The sequence below is a fragment of the Crinia signifera genome, chromosome 7, assembly GCF_055691185.1.
Source record: "Crinia signifera chromosome 7, ASM5569118v1, whole genome shotgun sequence".
Lineage (NCBI taxonomy): Eukaryota > Metazoa > Chordata > Amphibia > Anura > Myobatrachidae > Crinia > Crinia signifera.
The window spans coordinates 159,252,818-159,277,976 of NC_139223.1; the positions used below are offsets into that span (position 1 = coordinate 159,252,818).

The window sequence follows — 25,159 nt, forward strand, 5'->3', positions numbered from 1 at the left end:
GTGGATAGTGGGGGTATGAAAAGGTCGTAGGACGCGTACCGTCGCCGCTCGCCACGCTTCGGGTTGGCGTTGATAGTGGGGATGGTACAGTGTGAAAAATGACATTTGGGGTGCATTTTACATGATTTCAACTCATGTCCATAATTTCTGTGATTAAATGACATCGCATCGCATGAGATCGCATGCGATGCGATTTTTCCCTGTACGATAACCATCGTGGGAGCTGTGATACTACACAAGTACCGAAAGGTGTCACCACAGGTGATGGCAATCCTACATTACCAGGGAAGCCCCGGAACAGAGCACTGTGTCCTCCTGGAGAGGGGCATGCTGGGAGGTATGGATAATGTATGATTGCCAGCACCTGTGGGGAGCTAGGTAACTGATAAGAAAGGTGTCACCACAGGTGATGGCAATCCTACATTACCAGGGAAGTCCAGGAACAGAGCATTGTGTCCTCGTGGAGAGGGGCATGCTGGGAGGTATGGATAATGTATGATTGCCAGCACCTGTGGGGAGCTAGGTAACTGATAAGAAAGGTGTCACCACAGGTGCTGGCAATCATACATTACCAGGGAAGCCCAGGAACAGAGCACTGTGTCCTCCTGGAGAGAGGCATGCTGGGAGGTATGGATAATATATGAATGCAAGCACCTGTGGGGAGCTGGGTAACTGATAAGAAAGATGTCACCACAGGTGCTGGCAATCATACATTACCAGGGAAGCCCAGGAACAGAGCACTGTGTCCTCCTGGAGAGAGGCATGCTGGGAGGTATGGATCATGTATGATTGCCAGCACCTGTGGGGAGCTAGGTAACTGATAAGAAAGGTGTCACCACAGGTGCTGGCAATCATACATTACCAGGGAAGTCCAGGAACAGAGCATTGTGTCCTCCTGGAGAGGGGCATGCTGGGAGGTATGGATAATGTAGGATTGCCAGCACCTGTGGGAGCTAGGTAACTGATAAGAAAGGTGTCACCACAGGTGCTGGCAATCATACATTACCAGGGAAGCCCAGGAGCAGAGCATTGTGTCCTCCTGGAGAGGGGCATGCTGGGAGGTATGGATAATGTATGATTGCCAGCACCTGTGGGGAGCTAGGTAACTGATAAGAAAGGTGTCACCCAGAGGCGTAACTATAGCTCCGAAGCCCCCGCCGTGGCGGGGAGGCGCAGAGAAAGTGTGGGCGCCGGGGGGGCTGTGGGGCTATAGTTACCCGCTGCCGTCTGCCCCTGCCTGGTCGCATCTGCGGTGTCCGTGTCCCGACTCTCTCCCGGCGCCGGCTCCTGCTGCTATGAAAACTGACACTTAGAAAATGGCTGCCCCCATATTGCAGACAGTTTTGGCAGCCATATTCTAAGAGTCACTTTTCGTTATCAGCACTGCAGGAGCCGGTGCCGGGAGAGAGTTGGGACCGTGACCACAGTGCGGCCGGGCAGGTACGGGCATGGGGGGGGGGGGGTCGCCAAGGGGAGGTTACGCCTCTGGTATCACCACAGGTGCTGGCAATCATACATTACCAGGGAAGCCCAGGAACAGAGCATTGTGTCCTCCTGGAGAGGGGCATGCTGGGAGGTATGGATAATGTAGGATTGCCAGCACCTGTGGGGAGCTAGGGAACTGATAAGAAAGGTGTCACCACAGGTGCTGGCAATCCTACATTACCAGGGAAGCCCAGGAGCAGAGCATTGTGTCCTCCTGGAGAGGGGCATGCTGGGAGGTATGGATAATGTAGGATTGCCAGCACCTGTGGGGAGCTAGGTAACTGATAAGAAAGGTGTCACCACAGGTGCTGGCAATCCTACATTACCAGGGAAGCCCAGGAGCAGAGCATTGTGTCCTCCTGGAGAGGGGCATGCTGGGAGGTATGGATAATGTAGGATTGCCAGCACCTGTGGGGAGCTAGGGAACTGATAAGAAAGGTGTCACCACAGGTGCTGGCAATCCTACATTACCAGGGAAGCCCAGGAACAGAGCATTGTGTCCTCCTGGAGAGGGGCATACTGCGAGGTATGGATAATGTATGATTGCCAGCACCTGTGGGGAGCTAGGTAACTGATAAGAAAGGTGTCACCACAGGTGCTGGCAATCCTACATTACCAGGGAAGCCCAGGAGCAGAGCATTGTGTCCTGCTGGAGAGGGTAATGTTGGGAGGTATGATAATACACATACATACAGTACATCCATACACCATACGCTGGCACAGGATCCTGCTGGCTGCAATAATACACATACATACATACATACATACATACATACATACTAGGGTGACCAACTCATCCCTTTAATCCAGGACACATATTAATTACACAGGTTCTGTGGCAGGTTAAAACCAGGTGAAAGCCAGCCACAGAACCTGTGTAATTAATATGTGTCTCGGATTAAAGGGATGAGTTGGTCACCCTAATACATACATACATACATACATACATACATACATACATACACACACTCCTATGAAAGTGTAGAAATTCGGCAGGAACTTACCAGCACTGAGCTGTCCCAGGACGGTGCAGCTGGGGTGTAGTCACTGGGAGCCTCCCTGCTGCCTAATTACACAGAGAACACCCAGAGACTGCTGTACAGGCGATGCTGAGAGGAAGCAGCTCACACAGTGTGAGGGAAAGGGGAAGCTGTGCTGTATCACACTGGTTCTAAACCTCGGTCCTCAAGGATCCCCAACAGTGCACGTTTTCATACCTCCCAACTGTCACGATTACAGCGGGTTAGTCCCGATTTTCGGGTACTGTCCCGCTGTCCCACCCGCGGCAGGCATTGTCCCGCTGCGGGGGGTGGCAGTTGGGAGACCCCACAATCTAATAGAATAGACGCTGTGCGCATGCGCACAGCGTCTATTCTCGTATGAAAATGAGGTTGCAGCTAATTAGCATAAGTCGCACCCTCATTTGCATACGCCCCGCCCCCTTTTTGGGCGCTCACGCGGAGTGTCCCTATTTCTTCAAAACAGAAGTTGGGAGGTATGATGCGTTTTTCAAGTCACCTGTCAGGTGCATTCATTATTCACTGACACATTTTAAAAGATCACAGGTGGAGCTAATTATTTCCCCTTTGATTCTGTGTGGAGACCTGGAAAATGTGCACTGTTGGGGGGGTCGGAGGTTGGGAACTCGTGTACGAGACATAATCCAATTTAGGAGTGAAATGCGTTGTCACAGTACCATTTCTCTACACTGATGCTGCTTTCTGACCGCAAAACTGGCTTTGACCAGGTATTTTAAAACGTTTCTAAAAACGGGTCCGCCAGCTAAAACCCCTTTCACACCGCATGTCTTTAAATGGTATTTCAGTGCAGTTTTTGTCCCTTCACAACACTGAACCCGTTTTAAAACATAGAAAACAGTGGATAAAAAAAAACGGGTCTGAAACGCATACCTCCCAACATGACCCTCTCCAGGAGGGTCATGTGTCCCTCTCCAGGAGGGACACATTGCTCTGCTCCTGCACTTCCTCTTAATGTATGATTGCCATCACCTGTTTCACACAGGTTAATTGATAAGAAAGGTGCTTCAACACAGGTAATGGCAATCATTAATTAAGAAAAAGCCCAGAAACAGAGCAACGTGTCCTCCTGGAGAGGATCATGTTGGGAGGTATGGAAATGGTTTCATAGAACCAGTTACATAGTTACATAGTTACATAGTAGGTAAGGCTGAAAAAAGACTTGCGTCCATCTAGTTCAACCTGGTATAGATATCCATTGCTGATTTGGTTGGTTCTGGTATTTTACAGACAAATTATATTTCTTATTTGTACCCATGGATGTTTTTCTCCAGTAAATGTTTGTCCAACTTTGCCTTGAACGCATTTAATGAGCCAGCCGTTACCACCTCCCCGGGAAGAGAGTTCCAGAGTTTGACTGTTCTGACCGTAAAGAAATTCTTTCTACTAGCTGAATGAAATCTTTTTTCTTCTAATCTATACTCATGCCCTCGCGTCCTAGATTCCTTTCTAGTAGAAAATAGGGTGTGTGACAGTTCCTTATATTGGCCCTTGATATACTTGTACATGTTGAGCATGTCCCCCCTTAAACGTCTCTTTTCTAATGTAAATAGTCCCAAATTGCTTAATCTCTCCCCGTAGCTTAAATTCTCCATTCCCCTAATAAGCTTTGTTGCTCGCCTTTGGACTTTTTCTAATTCTATGATGTCCTTTTTATAGTGTGGGGCCCAGAACTGTACTCCGTACTCTAGGTGAGGTCTCACCAATGCTTTATATAGTGGCATAATTACCCTCGAGTCCCTAGTTTCCATTTTAATTCACTCTGCACCTTTCAGACTGCACAAACGGTAAAATAACAGCTTTCTCGGCTCCTGATTGGCCAGAAATCATTCTGAGCAGAGACGCCGAGGAAGAAGGATCTCTGCGTCTCTATTGTACAGCGAGGCGGAGCGGGTACCACTGCAGCCGGGAGCAGCGCTACTTGCAGAGAAGATGCCGGGGTGGTCGCCACAGGACAGGTGAGTAGGATTTCCTTCCCCAGGTACCCCTTTGGATTACTACGGATCCAGGACCCCGGACTCTTCAGCCCTGGAGCCCCAGACCCGGACCAGCCCCGGAACCAAGCCACCGGACCGGACCCTGGGACCTACCTACGGGATCAAGATAGGTAAGTATCAGTGTGTTTGTGTAATGTATGTATTAAACTTTTATTTTTCTAATGTGTCAGTGTGTATTTATTTAACTATTCTTTTTACTGTGGAACTACAAGACCCAGCGGGCCCTTTAATGCCCCGCAGGCTGGGACTTGTGGTTCTCCAAGTCCCAGCTTGCGGGGGAGGCTTGCTGGGACTCATAGTTCCACAGTTTAAAACAATAGTTTTTTCATCTATTTTTTTCCACAAAGATCAGCTCGATGCCCAGGGGCATCGAGGACAGCACCAGGCCTCAGCCTGGTCAGGTAAGTCCTGGAGGGGGGGGACCCCTTAATTGGGGGGGTCCCCACTCCCCCAGGACCCCTGGCCAGGCTGACCGGTCAGAGGGCTGAATGCTATGGCCGGGGGGACTTGTATAAAAAGTCTCCCTCCGGCTGTGGCATTACCCTGCTGGCTGGTTTGGCCTGGGGCTGGTTCTTAAAATACGGGGAACCCCGTATTTTGGGAACCAGCCCCAGACCTGGGGCTGGTTTTAAAAAATCAGCGAAGCCCTATCTGGTTGGTTTCCTGATTTTTTAATACCAGCCCCGGCTCTTCAGCCTGGTGCTGGTTACAGCCGTGGGGGGGGGGGACCCCACGTCGTTTTTTTTTTTAATGAGTAAAAGGGTGACTAAAATGTAGTCGCAGTAACCCGTCTATATAGAAGTTTAGTCACCCTGCCGGCTGACTAAAGTTCTATATAGACGGGTTAGCGTCAAAATTTTAGTCAGCTGGCAGGGTGCCTAAAATTTAGACGCAAACCCGTCTATATAGAACTTTTAGGCACCCTGCCGGCTGACTGTTATATCTGTGTAAGGATATCAATATGCCTATCCCAAGCATGTTTACATTGTACTACTGTATTTGCCGCTACCACCTCTAACTTTAATCCCTGCATCCTAACCCTAATCCCTGCACCCTAACCCTAATCGGGATACGTTTGGATTGTTGACCCGATTTAGGTCGACAGTCATTAGGTCAACACCATTGGGTCTACAGGCAAAAAGGTCAACAGGGTTCTAAATCGACATTGATGAAGGTCAACAGGTGCCTAGGTCGACATGGGACAAGGTTGACATGGTTTTAGGTCGACAAATGCGTTAGGTCGACAGGTTGCGAGGTAGACATAGTCTTTTTCACTGTTTTTTAGCCAACATGTGCCGACAGGCGGTATTTCATGCCCTATCATCCACTAGGGTGTGGTGACAGAATACAATAGTGTGCCGAGCGATGCGAGGGGCTGCGGGTGACTTCCAACTGTGTCGACATTCAGGTAAAAAAAAACTGTGAAAAAACCCATGTCGACCTTGTTACCTGTAGACCTAACCCATGTCGACCTAACGCATTTGTTGACCTAAACCCATGTCGACCTAGAACCCTCATGACCCAACGGTGTCGACCTAATCACTGTCGACCTAAATCGGGTTGACAATACGATCGACACCCCCCTAATCCCGGCACCCCACAGCCCTCAGCCTAAACCATACACCCCACAGCCTACCGTCTCACCCAGCCCGGTACCCCCCTCTTACCATACCCCTGCAGCCTAACCCTAACCCCTGCACCCCCTGCATACGTACTGGTTGGGATCCTGGCTGTCGTATTCCGGCGTCAGTGTTGTGAGAGCAGTCGGAATGCCGGCTGTGTCGTTATATGAATGTCGGCAACCTGACTGCTGGGACGGTCACCATCCCCCAATAACCACGTCTTCCCACTGTGCTGGCCGTTATCATACTCAGCGAGTCTTTTGTGAGATTTTATGGCTGATGGGGTTTGAATGTTTATTTTTGCCCATGAAAAGCCTGAAGTCCGCGGGGAACGACCGCCCCCCATTCACTGGGGCATTATACAAACGCCAAAGAATTCCCACATCCAGCAGAGCCTATTAGGACATGATGGCCGGGTGCCAGGAGACTGGGAAGGGACGTCACCCCACCAACAGACATGTTATCATGGAAGGAAGCAGCGGGTAACTCACATTAGGATAGGAAGCCGGCACTGAGCTCTTCCCAGCAGGAATGTCCTCTGATATGTGCAGTACTGTACAATGGGGTCAGGGAAGGAGAATTCCTGTTCCCCTCAGCTCACAATACAGGGCAGCAACATACACCCTGCACTGACATCTGGTGGGCGAGCAGCAATGGGGAGCAAGGTCTGAGAGACGGTCACACGCAGCACGTGGCAGTACAGCGACACACGCAGCACATGGCAGCAACATACACCCTGCGCTGATCTCTGGTGGGCGAGCAGCAATGGGGAGCAAGGTCTGAGAGACGGTCACACGCAGCACGTGGCAGTACATGGTAGTACAGCGGCACATGGCAGTATATATACACGCGCAGTACATGGTAGTACAGCAGCACATGGCAGTATATATACACACGCAGTACATGGTAGTACAGCGGCACATGGCAGTATATAGACGTACATGGTAGTACAGCGGTACATGGCACTATATATACACGCGCGGTACATGGTAGTACAGCAGCACATGGCACTATATAGACACATGGTAGTACAGCGGCACATGGCAGTATATAGAAACGCACAGTACATGGTAGTACAGCAGCACATGGCAGTATATAGACACACACAAAACATGGTAGTACAGCGGCACATGGCAGTATATAGACACGTGCAGTACATGGTAGTACAGCGGCACATGGCAGTATAGACACGCACGGTACATGGTAGTACAGCAGCACATCGCACTATATAGACATGTGCGGTAGATGGTAGTACAGGGGCACATGGCAGTATAGCAACACACACAGCACATGGCAGTATATAGACTCGCGCAGTACATGGTAGTACAGCAGCACATGGCAGTATATAGACACACGCAGTACATGGTAGTACAGCGGCACATGGCAGTATATAGACATGTGCGGTACATGGTAGTACAGCGGCACATGACAGTATATAGACACACACAAAACATGGTAGTACAGCGGCACATGGCAGTATATAGACACACGGTACATGGTAGTACAGCGCACATGGCAGCATATAGACACGTGCAGTACATGGTAGTACAGCGGCACATGGCAGTATAGACACGCACGGTACATGGTAGTACAGCAGCACATCGCACTATATAGACATGTGCGGTAGATGGTAGTACAGGGGCACATGGCAGTATAGCAACACACACAGCACATGGCAGTATATAGACTCGCGCAGTACATGGTAGTACAGCAGCACATGGCAGTATATAGACACACGCAGTACATGGTAGTACAGCGGCACATGGCAGTATATAGACATGTGCGGTACATGGTAGTACAGCGGCACATGACAGTATATAGACACGCGCGGTACATGGTAGTACAGAGGCACATGGCAGTACAGCAACACACATGGCAGTATATAGACAAGCATGGCACATGGCAGTAGAGCAGCACATGGAAATACAGTGACAGGTGCGGTACATGGCGGTCCATTGACACATGGCAGTACAAAGACACATGCAGTACAGCAACACGCATGTCAGTATGGGATACGGTCATTAGGTCTACAGCAACTAGGTCGACAAGCATTAAGTCGACACAAGCATTAGGTCGACATGGGGTTTTTCACAGTTTTTTTAGGCCGACGTGTACCGATAGGTGGGATTTCATGTCTTACCACCCACTAGAATAAAATAGTGTGCCAAGCGTAGCGTGGCACCGTGCCCGAAGCATCGCGAGCGAAGCAAGCGAGACGAGGGGATGCAGTGCACTTCAAACTGTGTCCATGTCGACATTTGGAACAAAAAACCCATGTCGACCTTTTGACTGTCGACCTTGCCCATGTCGACCTAATGTCCTGTCGCCCTAGAACCATGTTGACCTAGCTGCCTGTCGACCTAGTGGTGTCGACCCAATGCTTGTCGACCTAGTTGTTGTAGACCTAACAAACCACAGCCACCAGTATATAGACACGCACGGCACATGGCAGTACAGCGGCATGCGTGGCACATGGCAGTATATAGATACATTTGGCACTTGGCAGTACAGCGACACGCGTGGCACATGGCAGTATATAGATACGTTTGGCACGTGGTAGTACAGCGGCGCACATGGCAGTATATAGATATGTATGGCACGTGGCAGTACAGCGGCACGTGTGGCACATGGCAGTATATAGATACGTTTGGCACGTGGTAGTACAGTGGCATGCACGGCACATGGCAGTATATAGATACGTTTGGCATATGGTAGTACAGCGGTATGCGTGGCACATGGCAGTATATAGATACGTTTGGCACATAGCAGTACAGTGGCACGTGTGGCACATGGCAGTATATAGATACGTTTTGCACATGGCAGTACAGCGGCACACGTGGCACATGGCAGTATATAGACCCACACGGCATATGGCAGTATATAGACACGCACGGCACGTGGCAGTACAGCGATACGCGTGGCACATGGCAGTATATAGATACGTTTGTCACATGGCAGTACAGCGGCACATGGCAGTATATAGACACGCACGGCACGTGGCCGTACAGCGGCACATGTGGCACATGGTGGTATATAGATAGGTTTGGCACGTTGTAGTACAGCGGCACGCGTGGCACATGGCAGTATATAGATAGGTTTGGCACATGATAGTACAATGACACGCATGGCACAATATAGATACATTTGGCATATGGCAGTACAGTGGCACGCATGGCAGTATATAGCTACGTTTGGCAAGTGGTAGTACAGCGGCATGCGTGGCACATGGCAGTATATAGATACGTTTGGCACATGGCAGTACAGCAGCATGCATGGCACATGGCAGTATATAGATACGTTTGGCACATGGCAGTATATAGACACACACATACAGCGGTGGACAACAGCCCAGAGAGGGCCCAACTCTGGCCCCAGGCCTCGCTGACTCCCGCCATCCCCCCAGGCCTCACTGACACCCCCACCCCCTGTCTTTCTCCCCCACACACACATGCTGGCTTTCCCTCCAGCCATGGCTCCAGACACACTGACCTGCCTAGCCCCAGAGCAGTGCCGCCTCAGGATTTATTCACGATGGCTGACTCCTGTGGGTGCTGATGGGGAAATGGCCTGTTGTGAGTAGCAATGATCAGTCGATGGCTGCCTAGGTGCAGCGCAGCTCAGAAAATATATATCCCCCATGTTCGTGTCCATCACCCTCCCCAGGGCACATATCTGTACGTGCGATATATATCTGTACTGTCATTGTTACTTGTTCCCACCCTAGCTGTTGTACAGCAATCCAAATCTGATTCCTAGTACACGCAAGTATACCTGGCCAATAAAGCGGATTCTGATATATAGACACCCTCGCTGATCTCTGGTGGACGAGCGGCAATGGGCAGCAAGGTCTGAGAGACGGTCACAGGCAGCACATGGCAGTATAGACACACATGGTACATGGTAGTACAGGGGCACATGGCAGTATATAGACACACACAGTACATGGTAGTACAGCGGCACATGGCAGTATATAGACACGTGCGGTACATGGTAGTACAGTGGCAAATGGCAGTATATAGACACGTGCGGTACATGGTAGTACAGTGGCACATGGCAGTATATAGACACGTGCGGTACATGTAGTACAGCGGCACACGGCAGTATATAGACATGTGCGGTACATGGTAGTACAGCGGCACATGGCAGTAAATAGACACGTCCGGGACATGGTAGTACAGTGGCACATGGCAGTATATAGACATGCACGGTACATGGTAGTACAGCGGCACATGCAGTATATAGACACGCATGGTACATGGTAATACAGCGGCACATGGCAGTATATAGACTAGACACGCATGGTACATGATAGTACAATGGCATATGGCAGTATATAGACACGTGCGGTACATGGTAGTACAGCGGCACATGGCAGTATATAGACACACCTGGTACATGGTAGTACAGCGGCACATGGCAGTATATAGGCACGCACGGTACATGGTAGTACAGTGGCACATGGCAGTATATAGGCATGCACGGTACATGGTAGTACAGTGGCACATGGCAGTAAATAGACACGCGTGGGACATGGTAGTACAGCGGCACATGGCAGTATATAGACACGCACAGTACATGGTAGTACAGTGGCACATGGCAGTATATAGACACGCGTGGTACATGGTAGTACAGCGGCACATAGCAGTATATAGACACGCGCGGTACTTGGTAGTACAGCAAAAAAGGGCAAATATCTATACTGTATGTGTAATATATATATATATATGCACACACATACACACACATACATATAGCTTGCTCCTTCACTGCCTGTGCTGGGTATGGCCACGTATACAATCAGGGGCGGATCCAGGAGAAAATGACAGGGGGGGGCACTATGATAGGAGAGGGGATCGGGAGGGGGGGTTGTTATTGGTGCCAGTGTACATGCTAAGAGAGCAGCAGAGAGAGGGCAGAAATGGGATTAAAAATAGGTCCTGGCATTTAAAGTAAGAAGGCCCACCATGGCGACAAAAGTGAAGGGTGTAGTTGTGAAAAGGGGGTGTGGTCAATCAAAATGAGCGTGTCCTTGAGTGTAGTGTACAACACCATTTACAACTTCTACACATTATCCAACAAAATACTAGACCCCATTATACTTGCCCCTTACACATGATGCCAAATGGAATGAGCCAAAATTAACATAATGCCACACGGATTGTGCCAAAATTAACATAATGCCACACTGATAGACCCAACATTAACAATATGCTTCATAAACAGGGACATTGTGCGCCAAAGGTGCGCATTAAAAATTTACACCATAATGCCCATTACATGTGAAGCCACACACCATAATGTTAAATTGGGGTATAGGATGTATCTCGGGCGCACCAAGGGGGCTGCTTGTCGGGTAAACCGTAAAGTCTAACCTTAGGAAGACTTTTAAAGTGAAATGCAGTGACAAGAGAGGGTGGTGAACCAAACTTAGCGCTTCCCTTGTACCAACACCAGGAAAGTAAAATAAAGATGTGGTATAATACTTCCTTTTCTGTGTGTATGATCTGCGTTGTTTTCAATCCCTCCAAGCTTGGATCGATAGTTCTCACGTAGTCAGTATTCCAACGTGTAAATATGAAAGATAAGTAAAAACAGACAATGTGTATATCTGTAGGGATATCCTTTTATCCTTTTAAAATAATGATGTGTGAATGCTAATTGCGCACCTCACTTACACATGTGAGATGCGTTCATACATATAGCGGATTCTTTACTTGAAAAATGGGTGGCGTACCCGTACTCACGATCAGGGCTGCCAAGAGAAATCCTGGGCCCCGGTACAACAGCGTCACGGGGCCCCCCTGGAGTGGCGAGCAACAGAAAAGAGGTGTGGCCATTAAAGGATATAGGGGTGTGTACCACACCATATACCCTTTATGCAACACAATAGTAGACCCCTTATACTTGCCCCTTACACATTATGCTACACAGTATGAGCCAAAATTCAAATTGATTACTTGCCGCCCCGTTCGTATGCAGCAGTGTGGACAGAAGCGTGGGGTGGTGGATATGGGTTGCACCCATGGGAGTAAGGGGTCGTGGCCACGGATGGGCAGATAGCAGCAGGGTCCCTGCGGAGGATGGGAACTAGGTAATAGCTCCCATCCTCCGCAAGGACCCCACTGCTGTCTGCCCATCCGTCACAGGGACCCTCTGCCCCCCTGCGCTGCCCAGACCCCTATGCCATACAGCAGGGGTGGCCAGCCCACGGCTCCTCTCTCTAAGATCTGTGGCTGGCACGATCATCCCCATTTGAAGCGCCGCCTCTGGAGTATAAGGATCCCAAGCTCACACACGCAGCAGGGAAAGCGGCAACAGTTCTTTCAACCTGCTGGCAAGAAGCAGCAGATGCCACTACTTGCAGTATCGCCGAGCTGAGCTGTTAGTATCTGCTGTGTCCCCCAAAGCTACAGATCCGGCGCAAAGAGCAGCTGCATTGTGATGGCCAGCGGTATGTGCGGCTGGAGGGAGAGGGGGGATTGTGTCCATTAAACCTCTTTAATCTCATGTGATCCTGGGCACTATGGTCCCACCCAGATCGCATTCCATATATGATCCGTCATAAATGGGCCCCATGTAGCCTGTTCCCTTCACACACATTGGAGGTCATTCTGATTGACCACAAAGCTGCAAAATTTGCAGCTTTGCGGGTTATCTAAATACCTCAGATTTCACGCATGCGAACGGATGTTTTACATACAGTAATCATCGATTTGCAGCTTGTGTGCAGGGCAGTGCGGTCGCCGACCATCAAATCATTTCTCAAGCGCTCGCAGATCTAAGTCAGTCTCTGCTGTCTTAGATCTGTGGCGCTCCTGTACGAGAAGAGGGCGGGCAGCTGACATCCGGTGACATCAGCTGCCCTCCCCCGGCACCCACGTCATGGGAGTTACCATCGGCGCAACCCATATCCACCACCCCACGCTTCCGTCCACACTGCTGCATGCAATCTGGGCGGCAAATAATCGGTTTGCCGCACCCGCTCACACAAAGTGGCTGCACATGCACAACATCGCTCCCCTATGTGAACGTGCGGGGGAGCGAACCAACCTGAATGAGGGCCATAGCCTGTAACACACACACATAGCCTGTTCCTTCACACATACAGTACATAGCCTGTCACACACACACACACACACACACACACACATATATATACATACATAGCCTGTTACACACACACACACACACACACACACACACACACACACATAGCCTGTTCCTTCACACATACAGTACATAGCCTGTTACACACACACACACACACACACATATACATACATAGCCTGTCACACACACACACACACACACACATACATATATACATACACAGCCTGTTCCTTCACACATACAGAACATAGCCTGTTACACACACACACACACACACACACACAAATATATATACAAAGCCTGTTACACACACACACACACACACACACACACACACACACATAGCCTGTTACACACACACACACACACACACACACATATATACATACATACATACATAGCCTGTTACACACACACACACACACACACACACACACACACACACAGCCTGTTACACACACATATATACATACACAGCCTGTTACACACACACACACACACACACACACATATACATACATACAAAGCCTGTTACACACACACACACACAGCCTTTTACACACACACACACACACACACACACATATATACATACATACAAAGCCTGTTACACACACACTCACACACATACATAGCCTGTTACACACACACACACACACACACACACACACACACACACATATAGACATACATACATAGCCTGTTACACACACACACACACACACACACACACACACACACACACACATAGCCTGTCACACACACATATATATATATATATATATATATATATATATATATATATACATACATACACAGCCTGTTACACACACACACACACACACATATACAAAGCCTGTTACACACACACACACACACAGACACACACAGACACACACAGACACACACATATATACATAGCCTGTTACACACACACACACACAGCCTGTTACACACACACACACAGCCTGTTACACACACATATATCCATACATACACAGCCTGTTACACACACACACACAGGCTTTTTGTCTGTTCCCCCTGTCCATAGCCATGCATTGCGGGCGGCATTACCTTTTGAAACAGGAACTTGGAGCAGGAGCAGGACAGCTAGGGGCTGGCTGGCAACTTTCAGCCCGGGGGGCACACACAGGCCAGTGGCCCCGCTTTTTCTACAAGGGCATGAAATGGAAAATGGGCATCGAAATGTTGGAGGCCTGGTTTGCTTAATGTGGGTACATGCAGCATTTCCAATTTCCCACTCCGATTGAATGCGGCCCTAAAGCTGGCCATACACTAATGCAATTTTCCCACCTTTCACCCGATTTCTCAGCCTGATCTGTCAGAATTGGGTGAAAAGTGGACAAATCGCATTAGTGTATGGCCAGCTTTAGGGCCGCATTTATCAAACCATATTTGCGGCGAAATCCCCCAAAACACCCGTTTTCAGGGGTTCGCTGCAAATATTAAGTATCACTGAAATGTACCAAAGGGGAACCGCAGCAGGAATTTTCGATCCCTGCTGCGATTCCCCCTGCACCTCTGCCGGCCACATCCCCAATAGGTTTTTATGGGGGATGCAAAGCTGCCCAATGTATCAACATCGGGCAGCCCGGCTTTGCATCTTTGGGTTATTGCCATTCTGAGACGGTGATAGCCCATTGTAGCATTATGGGATACTGATTGCACTGCTGCCAGGGCAGTGTGGTTAGCTGGGTTGGCGGGGGTCAGCGTTAACCACATGTGCAGATCCATGGCTTCCGGCTGAGCATATCACAGGGACAGACTGGCAGGTGATACATTCCACTTTACAATGCGATCCTGGGCGGTAATATTCCGCCCAGATCGCATTGTAAACGCGATAATTGATAAATGGACCCCTTAGTACTTAACACACACAAACACACTAAAGAAGAAAACACCCCCCCCCCCCCCCCCCCCCCCACCACCACCACCACCACACACACACAGACATGTATGCTGCACTGTTGTATTTTTCTGCACAAACACACTCACTCATATGGAAAACAGCAACCCCCCCAAACACACACATATATGCGCAACACTTACACATATTGTTACACACACACACACTGACATGCAGACAGACTTAAACACACACAAACACACAATAAAGAAGAAAACTGCAGCCTCACACATGTATGGAACACTGGCACATGGATGTTTCCACCCACACTCAGAGTCAAACACACACATTAAATAAAGAAAATAAAAGCCCCCCCCCCCCCAATACACACACATACATGTATGCCACATTTACACATAGTTTTACACACACACACCAAATAAAGAAGAACCCCCCCATACACATGTAAATAACACTGAGACATGTATTGTTTGTTCTTCTGTTTATCACACAACTCTTATAGCAGCTATCCCCACCCCTGTCCCTTCTTCCCTCCAATGCACTCACCCAGCCCAGCTCCTGTAATGGGTGAGAAGGGAGGGATCAGGATGGAAGCTGCTGCTGCTGCTGCTTAGCTGCCCGTGAGGAGAGACGTGGATGAGGTCGCGTTACAGGAGGGGAGGGACCAGCCTGTAGGGCAGCACAGTTCATTGGTGGCTGGTCCCAGGGGAGGGGCTGGCCACAGCAATGATTGGACAGCCATCGCTGACCGGGCTTAATTCGGGGGCGTGGCCTAATCGCGGACCCGTGGCCACGCCCCCTTTTAAAAAAACCCTCTTTTTTTTTTTTTTTTTTTTTTTGTGTCGGGACCCGGGCCCCCCTGGCAGGCCCGGGCCCAGGTAAAATGTACCCGCCCCCCCTGCCTCTCGGCGGCCCCACGATCTGCTGGTGTTTTCTGCTCTCATAAAGGTCTCTTTGTAGTAAAATCATGTTTATTTGCTTGATACCAACATTATAAAACGACACAAATATAAAAAGGAGGATAAGGTGGGGTTCTGAGATGACTGTTGGTCCGCACACTTGGGTTTGGTCCGGACAAACGTCAAGGTTTGAACCTAACAGTCACTTTTCAGCTCTTACCTTAAAACCTTCCTTGGGAATAATAGGATAGTGACAGGCTTCTCAGATCGACATGTTTCGGGACATCAAGTCCCTTTTTCAAGATGGGCTCTGTCACTAATGTAAAACTGCTTAAATACCGTGTCCTTATGGCACTTCCGGTTCCGGGACCAGTACTTCCGGTGAGCGGCTGTGCAATATAAATATAATGTTAAAAACAACTTAATCTGACATTAAAAATATAGGATGAAGATTGCCCCCTCTGTCTATCTCTCATATGTTATCAGACATTGTGTGTCTGCTTTCTATCAATGTCCGCGGTGTTCTCGTTGAATATCATCACCGGTCACATGACCGGAAGTTCGGCTTTGTTGCGTTGCGGAAGTGCCGGTGTCTTCCGTATCTGTGCGTTCCACTAGCCGGATGTGAGGTAGCGCAACTTCAATCCATCTCTGATTCTCTCCAGCCGGATTGCTGTCAAGTATAGCTTATTCTCCATTCATTGGGCTATGTGTATTGATCGCTCCTGACTTGGATGTATTCTTGAATAAAGCAGAAATTCGGGCATTATATATTTAAACTATTATGATAATTATATAGGCATATAGTTTTTTTAAAAGTGCTGCTTGCTTAAGGTGACCGAGAGAATGATAGATGGCCAGTGAATATATATAAAAGAATATATGAATGTGAATATAACTAAAAACGAAAATAAAAATAAAAAATAAATAAAAATAAAGACAAATGTGAAGATGAATAATGAATAAAAATAAAAAAATAAAAAATTAACTAAAAAAATATAAATAAAAAATAATAATAAAAAAAATATATATATATAAAAATATATATATAAAAATAAAAAAAAAAGAATATAAAAATGGGAAATAAACTAACGTAAAAAAATTATATATATAATAAAATAAGGAAGAAATGAAATGAATGAAAAAGGAAGGAACAAGATTGATAGTGGGTAACCAGGTTATGAAGAAATGAAGATAAATGGTGGTGATGAAATTATAAAAACCATTTGAGCTCAAAATCTTGATTGAGCCCGTATGGTGATATGGTTTTAAGCTCATCTATCATCTTAATCTCGGCTTTAGCTAAGTTAGTTTCCACATTTCGATCTTTCCATGTGGGTATAATTTTCTTAATGCCCAAAAATCTTTGTATCTCTCTTGTGGAACAAGCGTGTATGTCCTTGAAATGACTAGAGAGGTGGTGAGTTTGCATACCACGTTTTATTGTTCCTTAAGTGCTCTCCTATGCGAGTTTTTAACGGTCTTGTTGTTCTGCCTATATAAAAAAGGCCGCAAGAGCATTCTATGGCGTATATCACATTGGAAGTCTGACACGTGATGAAATCCTGTATTTTCATCTCGACATTATTTATGGATATTGATGTTGTTTTCGAATCTGTAGTCGAAATTTGTCTGCATCCCTGACAGAGACCGCAGCGATGGAAACCTTTCGTCCTTACAGTTAACTGGCGTTCATCTGGTAGAGTGCTTTTTACCAGAAGATCCTTTAAATTACGTGATTTCCTGTAAATAAAATTGGGTTTGGAGGGTAGGAGTTCTTTTAAAACCGGGTCTTTTTGTAAAATGTACCAACTTTTCTTGAAAATTTTCTCTATTTTTTTGTGGTTTTTGTCATATCTGGAGATGAAGGAAAATTGGAAGTCTTTCTGTTGGTTTTTCTTTTTTTTTCATTTCCCATTGTAATCTCTTTTGGTTTAATTAATGAGGATCTTCCTTTTCTTGCAATATCATCTATGGTGTTGTTCAGGGTTGCTTCACTATATCCTTTTTCCAGGAAGTTCTTCTTCATTCTATTTATCCGGGAAGTGAAGTTGGTGTCTTCACTGCAATTTCGTCGTACTCTTAAGAATTGACTCTTCAAATTAACATGGGCCCCGACTAGTATCTCCTACCTGGGAATTCAACTCCCCAAAAACCTATCTTTACTATATAAGCTAAACATAAAGACAATAATCGATAAAGTCATCTCTGAATTGCGCCACTGGCAAGATCTGCAACTAACCTTTCTGGGACGCGCCCATCTCATAAAAATGATTTCTTTCCCGAAGCTACTATACCCCCTCCAGATCCTCCCGGTCATATTATCCAGCAAAGACGAATCCCAAATTAACAGCGCTTTCCGCAAATTTATATGGTCGGGCAAAAAACCCAAGATGAGCCTCAAAATCCTCCAAAAAAGCAAGAAAGAAGGAGGCATAAACTTCCCACATTTAGCACTCTACAACCAAGCGGCAATCTGTAGATATATAAAGGACTGGATAAACTCCACTAATTGTTATGCAAACTCTACACTAGAACAGCAACTGATACCAAATAGCCCTTTTACATATGGACAAAAGAAATTTACCCCCTTTGGTACAGGATAACCCTATTTTGATGTCCACTAGAACAGTATGGTTTAAAATACGCAAGTCCTGGAAGTTAAACCCTAAAAAATCTGTACACCTTCCATTTCTGCGTAATCCAGAGTTTCAAGAGGGGAGATCTGGCCCCCCGTTCCATACATGGACAAATTTTGGATTATCCTCCGTCAAACAGCTCACAAACACGGAAACACTCAAACCTCTTACTATCTCCCAGATAATAAACAAATACCCATTTACTGCCTCACACACACTAGCACTATACCAAGCGCAACACTACACTCAAGCAGCGATTAGAGGCCTAACAAACAAGGACTGCCACAACCCTCTGGACACATGTTTCCAACTACCCGTCCAAACACCCAAACTTATATCCCTCTTTTATTCCACTATCAGAACGCCCATTTTCTCACGCAACTTCCCCACAGGAATTCATAAATGGACCGAAACCTTCCCACATTTGACCTACCCAGATATACTAGAATCTCTACAGCATTCACTACAGAATATGCCAAATATCTCCTATAAAGAAATGACATACAAAATGTGTTATCGAGGCTATATCTCTCCATCAAGAGCCGCTCAGATAGGCATCACTTCCTCACCCTCATGCCCTAAATGTGCCCACCCATGCGCAAATCTGACACACTGTTTTTGGGACTGTCCCAAAATCCACGACTTCTGGGAAAAAATCGCTGACTTTATCAACCACACAATGAAAATAAAGTTTACCCCCTCCCCAGAATGGGCGATCCTGGGGGTTACAAAATCTTGCCTACACAATAGTCCAGAAGAAAAAAAAATAATTTCAATATTCGCAGGTGTGGCCAGAAAAACCATCTTGCAACTATGGCTGTCTCCCCTCCCACCTTCCATGCAAATCTTTGAGGACAAACTTTTCCTATTTTTTAAACTGACATGGCTGGGAGCACACACAAACAACCAACAAACCCAGAAAAAACTACTCAACATATGGGAAAATTACATTACATCGCTCCCCCCAGACACAATACGCCAATTGCGCATATGTTTACCCTAAAGACACATACACTCCCGACTGACTATGACGTTCAACACATGACGATACGAAAAACCTTCAGACCCTGATATAGCGGAAAACCTCAGAATTGGAAGTCCACGACACAAGTCGTGCATGACCCCAGGAGTCCCAGCGCAACCCTCTCTTTTCTTTTCTTCACTTTCCCCCCCTTTCTTACTTTCTCTCGTTCTACCCCCCCTTCCTTTCCCCATGTTCAACCCTTCACTCCACATCCTTCCTACCTACATCTAACTCTCCTCACCCCTCTAAAAATTACAGGTTAACAGTTAAAAATTGTTGTTCGGTCTATGAATAACCTTAGACCATAACCGTCCTACTCAAACCAAGCCCGAATACAAGAGGAAACAGAACTGTTATTCTTTACGCTGCAAAATGATAATAGTATCCTGTAAACAAGAACAAATATCAGTGAAACTTTACACCCTTGTATTACCAGATCTTTACTGTTCCTCCGCAATCTGTGTAACCATTATGATTGTTATGGTTGATATGCAACTACCGAATAAAAAATTCATGATTAAAAAAAAAAAAGAATTGACTCTTGGGGATGCTTTTTAACCAGGGACCATAATGTTGGCTATTAACTAGGATATAGGTGTTAACATCGGTGGGTTTGTTATAAATTTTGGTATGAATTTTATTGTCATGGATGTAAATAGTTAAATCTAGGAAATTGACCTCTTTGGGACTAATGTCGAATGTGAACTTTATGTTTACTCCGTTGTCGTTTAGTATGGAGATAAAGTGCTGCAGTGCTCCCTCTTCTCCTTCCCATATAAGGAGGACGTCATCTATATAGCGTTTCCACATTGTTAGGTTGATCTCCTCGTTTTTAAATATATATGCTCTTCCTCCCAGAACGCCATAAATAGATTCGCGTATGATGGGGCGAATTTGGTGCCCATGGCCGTCCCTTTAATTTGTAGAAAGAATTTGCCCTCAAAATAAAAATAATTATTTTTAAGAATGAAAGTGATGGCCTCCTTTATAAATTATTTTCTCTGTTGTGTGTACTGTGATTTTTCTAGGAAATGTGAAACTGCTTTTAGGCCTTCCTCGTGGGCAATGCAGGTATATAGTGATGTGACATCTCCTGTCCCTAAAAACATTCCTGGACACCATAGGGTACTCTCCAGTAGATTTAATATGTCCCCCGTATCCTTTAAATAAGCTGGATTTTTTGTCACCAGTGGCTGAAGGAGTCCATCTATAATCTCTGACAAGTTGGACGTCAAGGAATTGGTACCTGCAATTATAGGTCTCCCTGGGGGTTTGGAGGCATCTTTGTGCACTTTAGGAAGTGCATAAATTGTTGGTGTGGTGTGTTCCTCTATGTTGATGAAATCATATTCGGATTGGTCGATTCCTTTGTTAGTAATATGCTTATCCAAAAGTTTTCTGAAGGCTTCTTTGATCCTACTGGTGGGGTCCAAATTTAACTTCTTATACGTTTCCTTATCACCAAGTTGTCTATGTATTTCTGAGATGTAATCTTGTCTGTCCAGAATCGCAATGCCTCCCCCCTTATCACAAGGTTTAATAACTATGGATTTATCTTCTTTTAAGTCTCTTATGGCGTCCCTTTCCTTCTTAGTGAGATTCTGAGGGCTCCAGCTTATTTAAAGGTTACGGGGGACGTATTAAATCTACTGGAGAGTACCCCATGGCGTCCAGGAATGTTTTTAGGGACAGGAGATGTCACATCACTATATACCTGCATTGCCCACGAGGAAGGCCTAAAAGCAGTTTCACATTTCCTAGAAAAATCACAGTACACACAACAGAGAAAAGAATTTATAAAGGAGGCCATCACTTTTATTCTTAATAATAATTATTTTTATTTTGAGGGCAAATTCTTTCTACAAATTAAAGAGACGGCCATGGGCACCAAATTCGCCCCATCATACGCAAATCTATTTATGGCGTTCTGGGAGGAAGAGCATATATTCAAAAACAAGGAGATCAACCTAACAATGTGGAAATGCTATATAGACGACGTCCTTGTTATATGGGAAGGAGAAGAGGGAGCACTGCAGCACTTTATCTCCATACTAAACGACAACGGAGTAAACATAAAGTTCACATTCGACATTAGTCCCAAAGAGGTCAATTTCCTAGATTTAACTATTTACATCCATGACAATAAAATTCATACCAAAATTTATAACAAACCCACCGATGTTAACACCTATATCCCAGTTAATAGCCAACATTATGGTCCCTGGTTAAAAAGCATCCCCAAGAGTCAATTCTTAAGAGTACGACGAAATTGCAGTGAAGACACCAACTTCACTTCCCAGATAAATAGAATGAAAAAGAACTTCCTGGAAAAAAAGATATAGTGAAGCAACCCTGAACAACACCATAGATGATATTGCAAGAAAAGGAAGATCCTCATTAACCCCTTCCTGACAGAGCCAGTTTTTGCGTTCCTGACAGAGCCCTTTTTTTCAAATCTGACATGTATCACTTAAGTGGGGATAACTTTTTTTTGCTTTTACTTATCCCAGTGATTTTGAGATTGTTTTTTCGTGACACATTGTACTTCAAATTAGTGGTAAATTTGGGTCGATACAGTCTGTGTTTTTTTGTGAAAAATACCAAAATGTCGTGAAAAAATGGAAAATTTTGCAATTTGCAAAATGTTAAATTTTCTGCTTGTGAGACAAATAATCATACCACTCAAAATAGTTAATAACTAACATAGACCATATGTCTACTTTATGTTTCCATCATTATTTCAACTTCCTTTTAATTTTTTTGGACACTAGGAGGCTTACAATATGAATAGCAAATTCTCAAATTTTCAAGAAAATTTCAAACACTGATTTTTTTAGGGACCAGTTCAGTTCTGATGTGACTTTGAGGGACTTGTATGTGAGACACCCCCATAAATGATACCATTTCAAAAACTGCACCCCTCACAGTATTCAAAACAGCATTTTGGAAGTTTGTTAACCCTTTAGGTGTTTCACAGGAATTAAAACAAAGTGTAGGTGAAATTTCAAAATTTCATTTTTTTTGCAGATTTGCAATTTTAATACATTTTTCTAAGGAACACAGTACATTTTACTAGAGAAATGTGACTAAAAATTGATTCCCCCAATTCTTTTGTTTTCATAAATATCCTATATGTGGCCCTAGTGTGCACGTTGACCAAACCACAGGCTTCATAATAGAAGGAGCACCTACTTGATTTTGGAGCCTCCTTTTTATGAGATTATTTTTTAGGCACCATGTAGGTTTCTAGGCACCATAAGATGCTAAAATTTAGGAACCCCCCCACAAGTGACCCCATTTTGCAAACTACACCCCTCAGGGAATTCATCTAGGGGTATAGTGTACATTTCAAACCCCCAGGGGTTTCACCAATTGTGGTACAACTGGGCAGTGAAAATGAAAAATTAAATTTTTTACACAAAAATGCAGTTCTGGCTCAAAATTTTTCATTTTCAGAAGGTATGAAGGAGAAAAAGCACCCCAAAATCTGTGCCCCAATTTCTCCCGAGTACGGCAATGCCTCACATGTGACCAAAAAATACCATTTGGGTGCATGGCAGGACTCAGAAAGGAAGGAGTGATTTTTGGATTTTGCAGCTCAGATTCTGGTGGAATGTTGGTGGGTGCTATGTTGCATTAGCAAGACCCCCCAAGCACCAATACAGTGGAACCCCCCCACAAGTGACCCCATTTTGCAAACTACACCCCTCAGGGAATTCATCTAGGGGTATAGTGTACATTTCAAACCCCCAGGGGTTTCACCAATTTTGATACAACTGGGCAGTGAAAATGAAAAATTACATTTTTTTACACAAAAATGCAGTTCTGGCTCAAAATTTTTCATTTTCAGAAGGTATGAAGGAGAAAAAGCACCCCAAAATCTGTGCCCCAATTTCTCCCGAGTATGGCAATGCCTCATATGTGACCAAAAAATACCAGTTGGGTGCATGGCAGGACTCAGAAGGGAAGGAGTGATTTTTGGTGGTGGAATGTTGGTGGGTGCTATGTCGCATTAGCAAGACCCCCAAAGCACCAATACAGTGGAACCCCCCCACAAGTGACCCCATTTTGCAAACTACACCCCTCAGGGAATTCATCTAGGGGTATAGTGTACATTTCAAACCCTCAGGGGTTTCACCAATTTTGATACAACTGGGCAGTGAAAATGAAAAATTACATTTTTTTACACAAAAATGCAGTTCTGGCTCAAAATTTTTAATTTTCAGAAGGTATGAAGGAGAAAAAGCACCCCAAAATCTGTGCCCCAATTTCTCCCGAGTACGGCAATGCCTCACATGTGACCAAAAAATACCATTTGGGTGCATGGCAGGACTCAGAAGGGAAGGAGTGATTTTTGGATTTTGCAGCTCAGATTCTGGTGGAATTTTGGTGGGTGCTATGTCGCATTAGCAAGACCCCCCAAGCACCAATACAGTGGAACCCCCACAAGTAACCCCATTTTGCAAACTACACCCCTCAGGGAATTCATCTAGGGGTATAGTGTACATTTCAAACCCCCAGGGGTTTCACCAATTTTGATACAACTGGGCTGTGCAAATGCAAAATTAAATTTTTTACACAAAAATGCAGTTCTGGCTCAAAATTTTTCATTTTCACAAGGAATGAAGGAGACAAAGCACCCCAAAATCTGTGCCCCAATTTCTCCCGAGTACGGCAATGCCTCACATGTGACCAAAAAATACCATTTGGGTGCATGGCAGGACTCAGAAAGGAAGGAGTGATTTTTGGATTTTGCAGCTCAGATTCTGGTGGAATGTTGGTGGGTGCTATGTTGCATTAGCAAGACCCCCCAAGCACCAATACAGTGGAACCCCCCCACAAGTGACCCCATTTTGCAAACTACACCCCTCAGGGAATTCATCTAGGGGTATAGTGTACATTTCAAACCCCCAGGGGTTTCACCAATTTTGATACAACTGGGCAGTGAAAATGAAAAATTACATTTTTTTACACAAAAATGCAGTTCTGGCTCAAAATTTTTAATTTTCAGAAGGTATGAAGGAGAAAAAGCACCCCAAAATCTGTGCCCCAATTTCTCCCGAGTATGGCAATGCCTCATATGTGACCAAAAAATACCAGTTGGGTGCATGGCAGGACTCAGAAGGGAAGGAGTGATTTTTGGTGGTGGAATGTTGGTGGGTGCTATGTCGCATTAGCAAGACCCCCAAAGCACCAATACAGTGGAACCCCCCCACAAGTGACCCCATTTTGCAAACTACACCCCTCAGGGAATTCATCTAGGGGTATAGTGTACATTTCAAACCCCCAGGGGTTTCACCAATTTTGATACAACTGGGCAGTGAAAATGAAAAATTACATTTTTTTACACAAAAATGCAGTTCTGGCTCAAAATTTTTCATTTTCAGAAGGTATGAAGGAGAAAAAGCACCCCAAAATCTGTGCCCCAATTTCTCCCGAGTACGGCAATGCCTCACAT

The 25,159-nt window shown here is 45.8% G+C and overlaps 1 protein-coding gene across 4 annotated transcripts in view; it reads right to left on the reverse strand.

Moving 5' to 3' along the window:
* CMKLR2 (chemerin chemokine-like receptor 2) overlaps positions 1-25,159 on the reverse strand; it is a 60,954-nt gene that overhangs the window by 13,447 nt on the left and 22,348 nt on the right. The window contains exon 1 of one of the 4 annotated variants that reach the window (XM_083154110.1): positions 6,235-6,366. The exons of 2 other annotated variants lie outside the window; for them this stretch is intronic. The gene's annotated coding sequence lies outside the window, so the exon portion shown is untranslated. Of the gene's footprint in view, positions 1-2,489; positions 2,760-6,234; positions 6,367-25,159 lie in introns of those variants that run through there. One more of the 4 variants, XM_083154109.1, reaches the window with a different exon arrangement.